Source organism: Octopus bimaculoides, chromosome 24 (genome assembly GCF_001194135.2).
Source record: "Octopus bimaculoides isolate UCB-OBI-ISO-001 chromosome 24, ASM119413v2, whole genome shotgun sequence".
NCBI classification, from domain to species: Eukaryota; Metazoa; Mollusca; class Cephalopoda; order Octopoda; family Octopodidae; genus Octopus; species Octopus bimaculoides.
In genome coordinates, this window is record NC_069004.1 from 35,604,537 (window position 1) to 35,609,149 (window position 4,613).

At 35.2% G+C, this 4,613-nt stretch overlaps 1 long non-coding RNA gene across 1 annotated transcript; it reads left to right on the forward strand.

The window, feature by feature from the left end:
- Positions 1-22: 22 nt before the first annotated feature.
- Positions 23-3,196, forward strand: LOC128250704 (uncharacterized). Its single transcript, XR_008266706.1, has 2 exons — positions 23-308; positions 1,165-3,196. It is a non-coding gene; the product is annotated as an uncharacterized LOC128250704 (long non-coding RNA).
- The last annotated feature ends 1,417 nt before the right edge of the window (positions 3,197-4,613 follow it).

Sequence of the window (4,613 nt, forward strand, 5' to 3'; positions counted from 1 at the left end):
ATATATATATATATATATATATATATTGTGATATATATATATATATATATTAGTATGAAAATGAAATTCTTTCTGTTGATGTGTTATGTTGAGAGGGTTTTCAGATATTTTCAAGAAACTCCTTCTAAAGTTCAGGGCATTAAACCCCAATTGCCTTTGAAAGATTTGTCCTGTTACCCATCATATTGTTAGCTCTGTTGTTAAATACATTTGTTTTTGAAATGTGATCCCTAAACAATGTTGAAACTATTTTTTAATTCCAGCACAAACTAATCTGACACTAAATAAAAAGACCAAATCCTGAACATGTAACTATTTTTTGTACCCTTGTACCCCATCAACCATTGTTATATAAATACATGGACCCTTAAACATATTGCTTTAATTGTAGCCCCATTTACAACCCTATTTACAACCCTTTTTGCTCTTTTCAACCTTGTTATTTTTTTTTTGTTATTTTCCTCTACTTTCCCAAACCTACAAACGTTTTGTCCTGCTCCCAACCTTGTTCAACTCGTATTCCTTGTCTTCGTGCCATCTTCAAAGCAATTTTCATAGAAGAGGCTCTCACAACAGCTCTTACTCCTCGACTACAACAAAAGTTTTTTTCTTTTTTTCTGTGCCTCCATTCTAAACTATGGATGTACAAAAGAATCATTTGGTTCATAACCAAGTTGAGGCAGAAGGGCTACAAATGTAAGTGAAGTACAGGAATAATGAGCAGTAAGGGCATCCATAAAATGAATTTTACCAGATACTCTATGGAGTTTCCTGACTCTTGAAACGCCCATCTCTTCATATGCCATGGCGCCGACATTTTGTCTTTGTTGGGCACTAGAAAGAGGTTTGCAAGAAATAGTTTGCACAGAATTAACAAGTTACATCTCTGGCAGAATTGTTAGCACACTGGACAAAATGCTTAGCGGTATTTCGCCTGTCGCTATATTCTGAGTTCAAATTCCGCTGAGGTCGACTTTGCCTTTCATCTTTTGGGATCGATAAAATAAGTACCATTTGAACACTGGGGTCAATGTAATCAACTCTTCCCCAACTCCCCCAAGCTGCCCTTGTGGAAAAAAAAAATTGATATAATTATTATTATTATTATTATTTTTCCTAATTGTTAAAATGTTTCAATATTTTTTTTTCTTTTTCTTCTTTCAGAGATTAATTCATTAAAAAAAAAAAAAAAAAAAAAAAAAAAACACAGAAAGAAAAGATGCTGGAGAAAAATATGTAAAAAATGTTGAAGCAAAAAAAAACAAACACACTTTTATTTGAACATTACCAATGTTATTATTATCATTATTTTATATTTTACACATATGTCAAAAAAAAAAGACAGAAAAAAGCAGGAAAAAACTTCAGAGAAATCATGACATTAGAAAAACTTAAAAAATTTGTGCGTGTATGTGTTGGAGTATGTGTGTGTGTGTGTGTGTGTGTGACCAGGTAACTATGTCCATATTATAGTTTCATTCAATTATTTGAGTTAATATGAAAGAAGCAAACAGAATACTTCAGTGTTCACCTTTAATATACATCCAGTGAGAATCCACATGAAACTATGCTATGGACTTAATAGAAGGAACCGATACACACACAGAGACACCCTTCCCCACACACACAGGCTCTTTACCACAGGGCATATATTGTACACTTCAATGCTTACACATGTAAACTACTCCATATATATGGTGTGTGTGTGTAAAGATGTATATACATATACAGACGTATATATATATATATATATATATATATATATGTATTTATATAGTTATATGTATATACATATGTATGTGTATGTGTGTGTGTATATATGAATGTAGGTGTGTTTATATATATATATTATAGCAGCGTAACAGTCCTGCGTAAATGGTCTGAAATCTGAAGAAGCTGTGAAATTTTTTAATTATTTTTAACACATGCAAATTGGTTGTGCAAGGGAGAGAAGGGAAGGTGGGTGCTACATTATCAATGTGAAGAAGAAGAAGAAGGGGTTAGAAGAAGCTGTGGTGTTTTAGATGTGACCCCTTAACCGCAGTCTTGGATTAGTGTGAAGGCCTTCGAAATATATCTGTCAATGTTATACTCACTCTCTCAGTCTCTCTCACTCATGTATGCATGTGTGTGTGTGTATATATATATATATATATATATATATATATATATATATATATATGTTTGTATATATCTATATATGTTTTTGGTTTTATTCAAAAATTGCATTCTCTCACATAAACTCGATTATGTCCAGCATAATAAAGTGTGTGTGAATGTTGTGAGGGGAGGTGAACGAGGGGACAAATGCTGATGTGTACGATGCATATGTATATATATACACACACACACACACATATATATATATGTGCATACATATATATATTTACTTAAATTTTGTGTTAGAAACAGCTCAATAATGTATAAGATTATCAGTAACCCATACTTAATGTATGTCACTTGTTAAGCGCTTATACCTGCTGTATTTCGTCTCAGAGGGTCCCTTTAAGGTTGTATAGCCATGCCTACCATTGATGTATACTGTGTTTTTTAACACTGTATGTCTTTAAATGCTGCATCTACATACATTAAATATGTGATAATGGTAATACACATATACATACATACAGACATGCATATGTATGTGTGTATATATATATATATATATATATATATATATATAGACATATATGTATATATGTATGATGGATGTATATATATATATGTATGTATAGATGTATATATGTATGTATAGATGTATATATGTATAGAGGTGTGTATATATATGTATAGATGTATCATCATCATGTATATACATACATATATATACACATACATACTGATACACAATTGTGTGTGTATATATATGTATGTGTATATATATGCATATGTATGTATGCATATATATATATATATATATATATAAATATATATATATAGCATGTGCATATATGTGTTTATGTGTATATATGAAATATATAGCACTGTCTTGTTCAAACATATGCATTTTTGCTGATATGTATGCATATATGTATGGGTATGTATATAACATGTGCAATAAAAATTATATATATCTATATATAACCTACATGTATATATACTTTTTATAATTGTATGTATGTATAAATAAATGAATAAGCGACAAAGATGATCACATGACTTTTTCCTGGTTCCATTAAATCTTTTAATCTGTTAATTGTGGATTTTATTAATGTTGTTGTTGTTATTATTATTATTATTATATTATTATTATTATTATTATTATTGCCAATCTGGCAGAATTGTTACCTCACCAAGCAAAATGCTTCCTGGCATTTCATCAGTGGTGATGGTCACTTTTGCCTTTCACCCTTCCATCCAGGGTCACTGAAATAAGTACCAGTAATGTACTGGCTCGATGTAATCAACTAACCCTCTCCTCAAAATGTCAGGCCTTGTGTCTATAACAGAAAAGATTATTATTGTTATTATTATTAGGGAGAGAGTCTGTTTAGATGAGATGCAGTTTGGGTTCGTGCCAGGGGAAAGCACCACTGATACTATATTTCTGGTAAGACAGTTGCAGGAGAAATACCTAGCCAAAGATAAACCTCTGTACCTGGCTTTCGTTGATATGGAGAAAGCCTTTGACAGGGTCCCCCAATCCCTTATCTGGTGGTCAATGAGGAAACTAAGGATAGATGAATGGTTAGTGAGAGCTGTGTGAGCCATATACAGGGACACTGTCAGTAAGGTGAGGATTGGCAACGAGTACAGTGAAGAATTTCAGGTAGAGGTAGGGGTCCACCAAGGTTCTGTCCTCAGCCCCCTCCTATTTATCATAGTCCTCCAGGCAATAACAGGAATTCAAGACAGGATGCCCCTGGGAGCTCCTCTATACTGATAACCTTGCTCTAATAGCTGAGTCACTATCAGAACTAGAGAAGAAGTTTCAGGTGTGGAAGCAAGGATTAGAATCGAAGGGCCTCAGAGTCAACCTAGCTAATAAGTAGGAAGGCAGACAAACCACACATCCCTTCAGGTAGATGGCCCTGCTTGATCTGTAGAAAAGGCGTAGGTAGAATCTCCATAAGGATGAGGATAGCTGTGTGAAAAAGTGTCACACCCTAGCGGTTGAGGGAACATGTGGAAGAGGTAGACTCAGGAAGACCTGGGATGAGGTGGTGAAGCATGACCTTCGAACATTAGGCCTCACTGAGGCAATGACTAGTGACCGAGACCTTTGGAAATATGCTGTGCTTGAGAAGACCCAGCAAGCCAAGTGAGACCATAACCCGTGGCCTGTGCCAGTGGTGTAGCCAGCCCACTTACGCATACCTTTCCTTCATTGGACACTAAACTCTGCTTGTGAAGACCTGTTGAGGCAAGTGAAATCGAAATCAAATTCGATGACAGCATCATGTCACTGGCATCCGTGCTAGTGGAGCACTAAGAGCACCATCCGAGCGTGATCATTGCCAGTGCCGCTGGACTGGCTCCTGTGCAGGTGACACGTAAAAAGCACCATTTTGAGCGTGGCCGTTGCCAGTACTGCCTGACTGGCCCTCGTGCCGGTGGCACATAAAAGCACCCACCACACTCTCGGAGTGGTTGGCGTTAGGAAGGGCATCCAG